General features: G+C 46.2%; 1 protein-coding gene across 1 annotated transcript in view; it reads left to right on the top strand.

Moving 5' to 3' along the window:
* The window catches only part of PITPNM3 (PITPNM family member 3), a 1,845,859-nt gene that overhangs the window by 1,454,250 nt on the left and 377,756 nt on the right, over positions 1-13,853 (top strand). The window lies entirely within an intron of this gene.

Raw genomic sequence — 13,853 nt, 5'->3', positions numbered from 1 at the left:
TGCTCAAAGGCAATAACCCTCGCAGGAACTTGATGGTTGAGTGGCGTGTATGTGGATTTGGGTCTAAGACCTGTGTTACGGTCCAAAGAATCTTCCAAATTGATGTTATCATTAGTGGTTTTGAAAAAGAAATGTAAACGGATTTTTCTGTAGAAGGATTCCAATTCACACCTCAAATTGAAGGGGTCTCCTTCATTGGTTGGAACGAATTCTAATCCTTTATTGAGGACTGAAGTCTCAGTAGGTGTAAGTATCCGGGTGCTGAGATTGACCACTAGATCACTGGTTTCTTCTAGGATTGGCCCCCTCTGTTGTTCGTGGTGTCCGGTGCCCAATTCACTGACTGTCGGCCTCTTCTCTTTCCGCGGCTTCTGCCTTGGCCCTGCCATAAAAAAGACTGGTCAAAGTAGAGATTTGGATTGAGTGGGTAGTTTGGAATTTGATGGCCCATAGGGGGTGGTCCCATCGGTGGTTGATGATACCCCCAGGGTGCTGGAGGCCACCAAGGCCCTGGGTTTGGGTAGTACTGACCTCCTCGCCCTCTGTTGGATCTTCTCTGGGGACCTCTGCCTCGCCCTCTGTTAGGTGTCCCTCTGTTCGAATTGCCTTGATCACTAGACTCTGATTCTGAGCCTGAGGAAGAGTAGTTAGACCCGTATCTCTTCCCTCTGGTATTATAGACCGGGGCTACATAGGAGTCACTGATATAAGGGTAGGTGGTTTCCATAGAGAATCGTGCAAGATCTTTCTTGAATTTTTCAACTTTAGTTACAAGGATGTTATCATAATATTCTTTGTTAGTTTTATTAGTCTCGTCCAAATTCTTTTTATAGAGCACCGGGCGGATAGCTGCATTAATTTGGCCCTCTAGAACTTGGATCTCAACCAATAAGGCGTCGGCTGTTTTCTTGGCGGTTTTAATAATCAAGATAAGCCAATCGCGCATGCAGCGCCACGCAATTAGTGCCCAATCTTTTAAGAAACCCTTGTCTGTTAGAAAGAGACGTGGTGTATTCGTCACTATTAAACCTGATGGTGCACACTTGCCATGGAGATATTCGTTCATGATTACGCCATGCATGGAAGTGCGAGAGTGGTTTTTTTTCATATTCAATAAGGTCACCCTATGGTTCCTTATTTTTATTGTCTCCCGAAGATTCATAAGGAGAAGAGACCTCCTCCGGGCCGCCCGATTATTTCGGGGATTGGTTCTCTACTTGAGCCATTATCCACTTTTGTGGATTTCTTTCTCAAACCAATCGTTAAAGATACACCAACGTACTTGCAAGACACCGGTGATGTTCTACGACTCCTTGCAGAGACCGAGTTCAACGTCGAGACTGACCTATTGGTGAGTTTCGACATCGAGTCTCTCTATACATGCATCCCGCAACAAGAGACTTTGGACTGCATAAGGAATTTGTTAGAGTCAAGACCATTGGATACTATCACTCCAATACCTTTTATCATGGAGTGCGGCAGACTGGCCATGATGGAGAACTATTTTCAATACCAGGATGACCTCTACCTCCAAGTCTCCGGAACATCAATGGGGAGTGTCTTTGCCCCTAGTCTTGCTAATTTGTATATGCACCAGTTTGAGCAAGACCATGTTCTGAACCACAGCAACCCTTTCTTAGGACAGGTGTTGCTGTGGCGCAGATATATTGATGACATCATTGTCATATGGAGAGGCACAAGCATTGAGGTCACCGATTTCCACACTTGGTTGAATTCTAGAAATCAATACCTCCACTTCACGATGGAATTCAGCAAAGAGCAGCTACCATTCTTAGATCTTCTTATCTTCCCTGGAGAGGGAGGCGTGCAACGTCGACTCTATAAGAAACCCATGGCTCGGAATTCACTGCTATCGTACCGGAGTTTTCACCCGCAGTCACTACGTGACAACTTACCGGTAGGTCAATTTCTGAGGGTTCGTAGAAATTGTTCCTCGAACACCTTGTATGAACAACACGCTAAAGAGCTATCATCGAACCTGAAAGAACGTCACTACCCCAATCATCTGATACGTCGGGCGCACAAAAGAGCATTCAACAATAATCGAGAGGCACTGATTGAACATCGACACAGTAAGACGCCTTCTGACAGGATTACGATGGTGCATACTTTCAGTACCCTATCCAATGTGGTCAAAAAAACGGTGCTGAAGCATTGGAAGATCCTGAACACAGCATCTGGTGCAATACCCAGGCCCTTGTTTGCCTTCAAAAGAGGGCCCAGCATCAGAGATAGTCTGGTTCATACCAGACCTAAGACACAGAGAAGAGATACCACTACCACTCTTGACACCATTTGGAATACTGCTCCGGTCCGGGGGCACTACCCTTGCGGTGGTTGCACCGTTTGCCCCCAGACTCAGAAGACCCTTTCCATCGACATCGGCACATCCAGACCATGGAGGCTGACCAACCACACGAACTGCAACTCTGAGAAATTGATCTATATGATCACATGCCCTTGTGGTCTAGCATACATCGGACACACCACCAGGAAAGTCAAATTACGTATTAGTGAACACAAGAGCACGATACGTTGCAATAAACAGTCTACCTGCCTAACGAATCACTTTTTAGCTAAGAAATACAAAGCAGATGATTTGAGGTGGGTGGTCCTGGAACAACCTTTCATCCCTGCACACATTACAGATGTCTCACGGTTTTTGTTCATCAAGGAACAACATTGGATTTTCAAATGAAAAACTGATGTGACAGGGTTGAATGACAATATCCCATGGGTGTCCATATGAACAGCTCATTTACCCTTTAGAGCACTGACCATAATGTATTGTCAATTCACTGGAATCTGTGCTTCTACTACACGGCTCGCTGTCCTTAATACCATCTGGGACCCCCCAGGTAAACTGTGCAATACATAGCCCGTTTAACAAAACATCTCTCTATGCCAGTCTAACCCCTAGAATGGACTTTGGTAGATACAACATACACACGAGATGGTCCCATCTTCCTTGAGTCCAATGCATAGCCTGTTCCTGCAGTACATATTTTGACATTGTACACCATGGTGGTTTTTACATATGTCTAAGTTTTACTTACATGATCAGTCATTCCTGTAGTGCCCCTCACTGGTATGCCCTTTGCATACAATAGAGACTAAGACATGCTCCTTTCCACATCTTTACGTTGAAATTGCAATACATCTCCAACAATGTATAGCTCATGTGCGTAACTGGTCCTTCAGTGCCCCGTTTTTCTGACTGTACCATCAAATATGCAGTCAAACGCGAGTTTATTATGCTTTTTGAATATTATTCATTATCTGTGTTCACTCTCGCGAGCGCCGACGTGCTCCTGTCTGTAACATCACTTGTGCAGTCAATAGCCACACTATAGCGGATTATGCTGCAGGAATAACTATTTATCATCTTTGGTTATTTTTATAAACGCTAACTCTGGAGTAAAACACTAATTGAGAACGCGCATGCAACGAACACACAACACAACACGCAGGCGCCCTTACGATGAACGCTTACATGCCTACTCTGCGCATGCTCCGGTTTCGAACCACACTGCTAAAACGAGTGGCTCACCGGTGCGCATGCGCTTTGACGATGACTCGCGCATCGGTAGGACCGGCATCGGCCTATCAGCTGAGCCGAATGAACGCAACCTCCACCAATTAAGGAGGGTATTTAAATGCGCCTCTCACCTCTCCTCGTTGCCTCCCCTTCGGCTTTGGATCGAGCCGAGAGGTACCGACGGAGAGGTGAGTTGTTTCGACGCTGTCTGCCACATGCTGGCCCAATTGCGCTTTTCCACTGTCTTTTGGGATAGAATGGAGCTGTTTGCTCGGCCGGTTCGGCGCTTTAGCCTGTAAAAAACTTACTTAGAGGGGTAATTTTATATACTGATCTTTTCTACCAGTTAAGTGTCAGGGTAGACTATCCCTTAAGAATAGGCTGCAGCATAAAGCCAGCTGAGCCATCCCTCTCATTTCAGTAAATACTATACTGCATTGCAAACTGAAATTCAAGAATGCTTTTGGGTTTAAAATGCTTATCAACATTATGAGGGGAGTAATGCTATGAACACATCATCTCCCTTGTTAGTCATTACCTTCACTATTCAACACTTGATGCTACACCTAACCCCTTTTTTCTCCATGGTACTGTGATCATTGTGGGCAACTTACAACCAGTTGTGTGTATGCACAACTTCTAATACATATTAATGATTGAGGATACTGATCAGATTTCTGACAGTCTATCTGTATGTTTATACACATTTTTTTTGTGCATAGAGCGGGGCCTCATTCTCCGAGCCGTTGCCGGGTGAGGTGAGGCTTGACTCCCACACATTGCTGGGTAAGTCTACTTATCTTTCTAAACTGTATTCAGAATTCTCTGTGGTTTACCCTATGTGCAACCAGTAACTAATCAACTGGCCGTCATAGATTGGACTGGCCTAGCTAAGTCTCGTTTGGTCTTCATTGCATGATATGATAGCCTTTTCCAGGGTTGATTTCTCCTGATAGTCTGTCATGTTTAGAGAACAAAAAATAGTATTTTTTCTCTTTGTCTTTGTTTGCAGGAACTGCATCCTCTATCATCACATGGTTCAAGAGGATACGGTAGGATGGTCCAATTGACCACATTATCTTATTGACAGACTTATTTTGGTCTGATACTTCACTTTTTGCACTATAATTAGAGTGTATCTTTGCAGTAGCAATTTTCATACTAGTGGCCCTGAAGAATGCCGATGTAGTTTCACCTGATGGCAGAAACATGTTGGCCTAATCAACCACACAGCAAAGTAGACAGTGATTTTGTCACACTGTTATGCACCCTTTTTTTAATATGACGTCCAGGTGAATAATAATAAAGGGATCTTTCTTTTGCCTTGACCGTCATTTTAATATTACTCACTCACTCTTTTTCACTGCACTGCACTGTACCAGCACCGCTAGTGGCGTGGACACTTCCATCTTGTGAACCATAACAGCGTGATATCTAGCCAATTCATCTGGGCATGGATACACCAACTTGGTTCTAGATGTCCTACATGACGAGGCTCCGCCAAGAGGGTGGGCTGATAGGATTTCTACTGTACACTTAGTGTCTATCGACCATTTTGGTCTGGTTCAGTGCAATACCAGTGCATAGCTCTCATTGAGGACCATGAGGACTTAGCTTCTTCTCCTTTCAGACCTTCTAGTTCTTCTTGTTCTTTATAGTTCCAATAGGGGTTTTTTGAACTCAGATGGTCTATAAATATATTCCCCTTGACCCTCCTTCAATAGTTGTTTTTCTTGGGGGTAGACCACCCATAGGTTGATAGTCTAGCACAAGTATTCCTCCCATCACCTTTTTGAAGGACTGGGTTTTTCTAAGACCCAGCGGTGCCAGGGATAACACCTGAAACCTTCGTGGGTAACCTGTTCCGGCGTACAAATGACAGAGACACGGGACACTTCCTTCGGCGTCAAAGATTCGAGGTTTATTACTGCAGGGAACACAGAAGTCACAAGAAGTACAGCATGTGTAGGTTCTAGGAGACTGCTTCGAATTGTATCTGTGGATCGCTCTTTTTATGCAGTTTTTCGTCATAGGATAACATGACAGACAAAAGATTACAACCCGGTTCCCACAGTAAATGTCATAGGGGGTCGCTTTCATGTATTCAGAGCCCGGAACATAATTACAGTAGCATTTGGCAGTTCCCAACAGTAAAAGTACATCTTCCCACCATTAGTACATTCCGTTCAACTGTAAACGAATCAAGGAAGAGACAAAAACAGGTGCAGAGGAAGACGAAGATAGCGAACAGATCGAAGAGAGTGTAAAAGGGGTGGTATCAGGAAACACGATTGCAGGGATCAAAGGAGACGTGCTTAATGAATGCACAACTGAGACAATAGACCGGCACGGCAAGATGAGCCTCGAGCGGGGCCATCTGCCTTACAGTGTCATCCCCCTCATCATAAAGACACCCTCAAAGGAACACGTGTCTTCCGCAAGAGTTTGGGAATCCCAGGGTCACGAAGCGGACAGCGTCCGTTCGCTGGCTACTTGAGGGCAAGAAACAAAATGGATGCCGTATCTAAAATGGAACCCGTGGGTTCAGATGAAGAAACCCATGAAACAAACGAACGGTTTAGGCTAGCACAGCGAAAACGCGTACACCCACTAAACTCATCATTTGCGGTTCGTAGATACCAGACTCGACCATATTCGGGCGAGTCGAAAACACCACTTACAATTGTCACGGAACCTCAGACGCTCCTTTTGCCCTCATGTAGGCAAGCACTAGTCGGAATCAGAATCGATTTCGATATTCATCAGACCATCCAGATGCTGCTGCAACATTATTCTATCCATCAGCGCATCCTTGGTAACAGGCGGCCGCCTTATACACGTCGTAGCACAGAGGCCACATAAGGCAGGACCACACTGCACACAAAGACAACACGTGAACAGGAATGCTACAACAACCCCAATGATCATCAGAATCTTCCAACCCCAAGTCGACATCAGGCCCCAAAACCACCCTAGTAACGTCCAATCCCCTACGTCCACGTGTATGGACTCGGAGATCTTATGCAACTTCGAGATGGCTTGATAGACAGTTGGAGCGTTGTCAGGAATGAAAATACAACAGCTTGAATGGATCACCTTACATACTCCACATCTATCTGCTAAGACGACGTCTAAAACCATACGATTTTGCAACGTCATAAGCCTGTCAGCCTGAAGCTCTGCTGTGATGTTGCCAAGGGCACTCGCAGTGATATTAGCGGTAGATTCCACCACTCGAGTCAACTGTCTCAGGTTCCTACTATTGATCATAGGTCCCCAAAACGGCAAGAAACCCTTAAAGAAGTCTCCTGCTTCTTGACCGGCAGTGTCCTCTTTGCTAATCACGCCTCTCACAACTCTAGTCTTGTGATAGTCCGAGGCAACCGTAAAAGTCAGTGGCAACAAATTTGCAATATAACAGGTGCCCGAAAAGTCAAGGGGCAACCATCTATATGCACGGTCGTAAGAGACAAAGTACGTACCCTTGGCAGTCAGGAGATCAGGGGAAGAGAGCATTGGTAAAACATACGTTTCAGTGCAAGCACTCTCCCCAAGGTGAGCTCTCGGGCTTCGGCCACGACCTTTCAAACAGAAATTACCAAGGTGGGGTACGATCCATATTGGAGATGAACTTTTGAGCTGTCTATCACCCACTAGCACACTATACTCAGCCTCACTCAAGTCCCTATAGGCTCGCACCTCTTCCTCTGGGATAAGCGATGGGTCAAAGATATCTCTATCTAGATCGGCAATCGCTATTGCCAAAGACTTATGGTACGGGCCGGGACCAAAGTGTGGAGAACGTGGCTCTCGATTGGGGTAGGAATCTAGTGCGCTACGAAACATTGTTTGGAATGCTCGAGCTGAACCCTGGGAACTATAAGGAAGAACCAAGTACGGAATTCCCTTATCGGTGGTATGCGGCATTAACCCACACACCCAACAATTGGTAGTGTTCATCACCAACTGATGCTGATGAAGGAGCTGAACAAAGGAATTGTTCATAAATTCCGCACGTCTAACCTGCTCGTGTTGGGGTAGAATGTGGAAAGAATGAGGAGAAACAGTGGAGGTAGGTTTAGGTTCAGAAGAAGGGGTAGGTGAGGCAGAAGGCAACAATGACTGTATCGTGTAATACACCCCACCCACCAACAGCGAAGAAACAGTTAGGAATAGAAGGAACACCTGAAACATGAAGCATTTAGTACGTGCAATTCTATGCAGTTCGAATCTTTGAGCTTGAGCCTTTTCCAATTCCGACAGCTTCGAGAAAGCCATCCTCTAAAACCGTCCGCAACGTTCTTGACGCACTTCGTTCTGTGTAGCAATAGTCAATCCCCAGGAGTTCCTAGGAATCGACGGTCTCCAAGCTAGTGTCAGGACCTACTAACCAGAAGGAAGTACCCGCACTGCCCTACGGTCCACCCGGATGTAAGGTATTTTAATTAAACAATATATACAAAATCTCCTAGCTGTGGAAACAAATACATATATTCAGAAAAAGACTCAAAATGTACGAAAATCACAATTATTCAAAAATGTTCAGAGTGAAGAGTGATAATGGGGTAACGTGAATGTCAGGGGAGGAAGCAAAAATATTTTTTTTATTTGTCTCTAGTGTTGGAGCGGAGAAAATATCTGCTTCTCCCGGGACGAGTCTGATCTTCAAACAATTGGTCAGATGAAGAAACAGAATCCTGTCGACCAGACAATTGTTCAGATCTTGAGTTCTCCGATGACAAATGTTCAACAGTATCGTCCGGCTGCACTGAGGTATCTCCCACAGGCTGAGCGTCGCTAAATGGAACAAAGTTTGGCACGACCTCAGCTTCAGACGAGGCGATGCCTTTCCTCACCCACGAGTCCGCTGGCAAGGTATAGGTACCTTCTTGGTGTGGGTGGCATGCACCCAGTGCTTGTGACCCTCCAAACGAACAGCAGTTCTCGTGGCAAGGAGCACCTGATAGGGTCCAATGAATCTTGGCTCAAGATTTCGTTTTCGGCCAAAATTCCTCGTAACCACCCAGTCTCCGGCCTGGAGCTGGTGGCCTGGACCCTCCGTCTGCGTCGGTAGTGCTTCAAAGACCTGTTGGTGAATTAACCTCAGTTTAGCAGTCAGATCATGAAGATAATCGATCAACATTGGGTACTCAAGATCAGCGAACACACTGGGTCTAGGGACCCCCCAAACATTGGCAGGACGGCCGAACACAATCTCATATGGGCTGAGCCCTACTCGAGAGTGTACAGTCGCCCTAGTTGACAGTAGAGCTAAGGGCAAAGCGTCAGGCCACGAGAGACCAGTCGTAGCCTGAATCTTTGCGAGTTTAATTTGAGAGTTCCATTGTATCCCTCAACCAAACCTGCTGACTGGGGATGGTTGGCGCTGTGGAATTTTTGTGTAATTCCAAGGCCCTTACACACACTCTTCATCACACTCCCCACAAACTCACTTCCGTTATCAGACCATACAATCCGTGGCATTCCATACCGAGGAAAGTATTCCTTCAGTAGGACTTTTGCGGTGGACAGGGCAGTATTGTCTTTAAGTGGGTAGGCTTCGATCCATCGGGAAAACGCGCAAACCACAACTAAAACGTATTTCAGGTTATTGCATCGCTCCATATGGATGAAGTCTAACTGAATCACTTCAAAGGGACATGAAGGAGGAGCAAAGTGGCCAGGGGGTGTAGGAGTTCCCTTACCAGGATTGTACATCATACATATCATACAGTTCTTAACCAATCTCTCAGCACATTTAGCAATACCATCATTCTTCCATACAGGGGACAACAACTTACAAATACCTTTCGCACTAATATGTGACAAGCCGTGTGCCATAGTCACAATAGCCAGCACATACGCATCCGGCAACATCCACCTTTTATTCTCGGACAAATCAATCCAACAGCCATTCGCATCCAGCTTTCCCGTACTATCTTTCCACTTGGTCTTTTCAGTCTCGGTGGCCTCATTCTGAATCGCTTTCACACTCTCAATAGTGTCTTCACACATACCAGCTTCTGCAGGCCACCTTACCGAACTCGTCACATACATTCTAGTTGTAAGGTTCCTTGCAGTCTCCTTAGCAATCTCATCAGCAAACGCATTGCCACGACCAACATCATCCGTCACCTTACGGCGTGCACTACATTTAATAATCGCCACCTGCTTGGGCAATGTAAGTGCATCCAAAAGATCATTCACAAGCTGTCCATGCTGAATCTTCTTACCATGCGATGTCATAAAACCTCTCTCTCTCCACAATCGTCCACAACTGTGCGCAACACCAAATGCATACTGACTGTCCGTAAACACATTCACCCGTTTCCCTTTCGACAAAACACACGCTCTGGTTAAGGCAATTAGCTCCGCTGCCTGTGCAGAATTCTGATTCAATCTCGCAGTCTCCACAACCGTACTCAACGTCACCACAGCATACGCAGTCGTCACATCACCATTCGGCAACTTAAAACACGAACCATCCACATACAAGGTACCATCGGGGTCTTCCAACGGAGTATTTTTTAGGTCAACACGACCTTTTGTTTCCTCCTCAGTTCGTAAGTAACAGTCATTGGGTGCTACCTCATCTGATTCCATATTGGTTGGCAACAAAGTCGCCGGGTTTAGGACATTGCAGCGCTTTATTTGAATGTGACTTGCCAAAAGCGTCAACTCATAACCAGATAACCTTGCACTCGTCAGATGTTGAGTTTTTGTACGATTCAAGAGAGTGTCAACTGCGTGCGGAACCATCACCGTAAACATATTATCCATGACCAATGCTGCAGATTGTCGGATGGACACCGCAGCCGCCGCTGTTGCTCTCAAACAACTCGGCAATGCTCTAGCTACCGGGTCCAAGGTTGAGGAAAAATATGCACATGGACGCTGCTTACCACCGAATTGTTGCGTCAAAACACTCAACGCACAACCTTCCCTCGCGTGAACGTATAGTGTAAACGGCTTACTGTAGTCAGGAGTACCTAACACAGGAGCCGAACACAACGCATCACGCAGTTCAGAAAAACTTTTCTGACATTCTTCCGTCCATGGCAAAGGAGTTGGAACATCCTTGCACGTAAGAGCCACCAATGGTTTCGCTAGCAATGAAAAATTTGGAATCCATTGCCTGCAGTATGACGTGATACCTAAAAAGGCACGCACATCTCTCTGAGTTGTTGGCACAGTCATTCGAGCAATCGCTGCAATTCTCTCTGGGGTCAACCTTCTTCCCTCCTTTGACAATAAGTGACCTAGATAGGTTACTTCTTGACAACAATATTGCAGTTTAGAAGGTGACACCTTGTGATGTAAGTCACAGAGATGCTGCAGCAATGACACCGTAGCAATTTTACAAATGTCCTGTGTGTCCGCAGCCACCAATAAGTCATCGACATATTGGATCAAGGCCGCACCGGCCGGCAACACAAACGCGTCAAGTTGGCTCTTCAAGGCTTGGCTGTATATCGATGGACTCTCACAGTAGCCCTGAGGAGCACGTTTGAACCTAAAGCTGCGGCCACCTAGAGAGAAATCGAAAAGGTCCCTACTCTCCTCAGCAATCGGAATGCTAAAGAAACCATTCTTCAGATCGATCACTGAGAACCAGGACGCAGATGCTGGAATCAGAGTCAGTAAAGCCGTAATGTCAGGCACCACAGGGAACTGAGGAATCACAATTTTATTCACCTCCCGTAAATCAATAACAAAACGATAAACAGGGGGCTTAGATGGATCAGTGCGTTTCAAAATGGGCAGCACAGGGCTGTTACACACGTTTCCCCGAGTCTCTTCAATAACATCTTTTTCGATCAAATCGTAGATGATCGCTAACAACGCTCGCTCACCATCAAGAGAGATACGATACTGGGGAATACGTGGTAATCGCACATTGGATTTCAATTGAACAACATAAGGGGAGATGTCAAGCAGGCCCACGTCATTGGGACCTGTTGCCCACAAAGATGCAGGTGGGAGCTTATCGATGGATAAGTATATAGGAGAGATAACTCTCTCACCCAATGTAAGCTTCACTCCCGCAGGAGAACAATAGAGAGTCGCATACAGACGTTTCAGCAAATCCAGGCCCAAAAGATTTTCACCACAACCAGTAGTCAAAATCAAAGGAGCTTTCAGCTCACGAGGCCCAATTGTAAGGGGCAAAGGGCGTGAAACCGGATTGCTAACAGGGGCGCCAGAGAATCCAACGGAAACATTTGTTAAGCCAGACAAAGGTGCGCCAGGGAGTTTCAAATGCATGATGGAACTTTTTGCTGCACCAGTGTCCAACAGAAAAGGCTCAACTACGCCCGAGGTGGCAACTGCGATGTAAGGCCCTCTCTGATCAACCGGAACTGATACTACTCCCTCTCCTTGTCTATGGCTGTCCTAGTAATTACCGTCGTCAGTACCCTGATCGGCGTAATAATCGTCCACATTGTACTGTGCGGATCTGCCTTGTGATGATCCACGCTGATCGAAACAATTATTAGAATCAGAGGAATTATTAGAATGATCATTTTGATTTTGCGTGACACCACGACCTCTACCTCGTGAAGCCTGTTGAGGACCACTACGACCTCCTCTAGATGAATTACCACTATTTCGATCGCGCAAAACTGTACAATCAAATTTCAAATGACCCTCACCCCTACAATAGGCACACTGATTGTACCCAAGCATAGATCTCTGCGAAGAAGAGTCATTTCGTGATTGTGACCTATTTGACTGCGACTGTGATCGGTTCCGTTGCTGCGAATCATTCTGATTCGAGCGCGGAGGATACGCTTGTTGCAACAATACTTTCGTTTTCAGCTCTTTCGTCTTTTTGTCCGCACGATCATTTTCCTCTTTCTCTCTATTCTCATAATATTGGGCCGTAGCCAATATCTGAGCAGAAGTGGAAACAGCCCACGCACTCTCTGAATTCTTTAATTTGTTGCTGAGGTCTGGCAACAAATTCGACACAAATTTATCCACAAACAATCTCTGACCTCCCTCAGTGCCCATATCTTGACCACTGTGATCGATGAATGCCTCCTCAAATCTCGTAAAGAAATCAGAGACACTCTCATCCTTCTTTTGCTTGCAAGCGGACAATTTGTCCCAGTTAACTTTCATAGCTGGCATAAGCGTTTTCATAAGGGTAATTATTCTCTGAGGAAGATCGGTAATGAGCTGTTCGGGCTTAGCCCCACCAATTTGTCGGGTATCAGCAGGGCCGGCCCTAGGCATGTGCAAACTGTGCACCTGCACAGGGCCGCCAAACCCCAGGGGCCGCCACAACGAGGATCTGTTCGTGGCACTGGTGGCCCCCTGGCAGGATTTGGCAGCCCCCAGTCCCGTCTCCAGTAGATGAATGGGGCCCCTCAGCTGAGCTCTCGGTAGAGAGCTGTGTCTCTCCCTCTCTCTCTAAAGCAGCTGCTGCTGTCTGCAGCCTGCTCCTCTCACGCTGCTGACCTTTGACTGAAGAGAAACAAAGTATCAACTTCCATTGTTTCTCTTCAGTCAAAGCCACGAGCCAGGCCCGGAAGGAGGAGGGGGTGGGGGCCCTAGGATGGTGCATTCTCCTCAGGGCACTATTCCTTTGAGAAGGGAGGAGGCCAGGGCTGTGAGGGTTGGGGGAGTGGGGGTTGTCAGGGTTTGGGGGCCTACATGGGCTGGGGACCTCTTAATGTGATTGTGGCACCCTTAAAAAAAACTGCTTCCCTGCCTCCCCTACAAGTTATCTAAAGACACAATTACAATCATGAAGCTGGCTCTGTGTTTCCACATCAGCATTTTAAAAGCATGCTTACATTTTCTGGATGATTTTAGCCGGCTCGACTACGCATGTCTAACATGCGAAAGTGAAAGCGATTTGCACACCCCTCTTGAGTGGGCCTCGGTAAATGTGGAGAGCTGGCATGCTGGCATGTGGCGAAGACGCAGTGTTCTGCTATGTGCTTGTGCACAGGTTGGCCCATGGTGAATTATAATTATTAGAAAGAACGCTCCAGATGCAGAAGCACTTCCTCAGCCACCAAGTTTGGGACAAGGAATGAGACAGTGAGTAAGTGTATTTTTATTGTTGAAAGGTGAAACAGAGGTCTCGGTGGAATGGGATAACGGGCCTGCAAGTAAGGGAAGATTATCTGATCTCTGTTCAGACAGCCTGTAGGTCCTTTCTCCAACATACGTGCCTGTGTAATATAGTTTGTAATCACTGTGACATTTTTAGGAACTTTTATACATAATAGAAACTGTGTTTTCCGACAAGTCATGGTTCTTTTAAACAAAATACAATTTT

The sequence above is a fragment of the Lissotriton vulgaris genome, chromosome 2_1, assembly GCF_964263255.1.
Source record: "Lissotriton vulgaris chromosome 2_1, aLisVul1.2, whole genome shotgun sequence".
NCBI lineage: Eukaryota > Metazoa > Chordata > Amphibia > Caudata > Salamandridae > Lissotriton > Lissotriton vulgaris.
The sequence above is the reverse complement of the archived record's forward strand: the minus strand, read 5'-3'. Positions and strand labels throughout refer to the sequence as shown.